We start from the raw sequence: 571 nt of genomic DNA on the forward strand, positions 1-571 counted from the left end.
TTCAGCTGGCGGTGCTCTGTCTGGTTCTGTTCGCTTTGCTTTGCTTAGTCCAGCCAGATTGTAACAGCAGTAAAAAAGCCCTGGGCAAAGGGTCTTTTTTTAGAATTTATTGCTCCATGGGGAGGAAATAGAAAGGCCTTTGAGGTAGGTATTGTTTTATCTGCTTCACAGATGGGGGAGTTTCTGGTACAGACCCAAGGTCATGGCGAGTTTTGTTCCCAAGAGATCCATTTCCCAGTCCGTTTAACAGCATTTTGCACCGCTGTGATGAGCTGGAGGAGTCAGAGACCCAGCGAGCCGTGGCCTTCTCACCGGCTCCCGTCCACCGGCCCGTCCACGGGACGTGACGGTATCCATCGCAGCAGTGCCGCGGAGCGCTGCACCGGAGCTCGACGCCAGCCTTGGCTCCTGCAGCCAACACATCTGTACATTTAGGGGCAGGTTTTTAACTACCTGCAGAATTGTTCGTGCCACTTGGCAGCCACTTTGTTGAACTGCTGCTGCTTCTGTGCCCTCCGCTGGGATGTCTGTGAGCTACCAGGGATCCCAGACCCAGAGCATGTCCCTGGGA

The sequence above is a fragment of the Phaethon lepturus genome, unplaced genomic scaffold, assembly GCF_000687285.1.
Source record: "Phaethon lepturus isolate BGI_N335 unplaced genomic scaffold, ASM68728v1 scaffold34011, whole genome shotgun sequence".
Classification (NCBI taxonomy): domain Eukaryota; kingdom Metazoa; phylum Chordata; class Aves; order Phaethontiformes; family Phaethontidae; genus Phaethon; species Phaethon lepturus.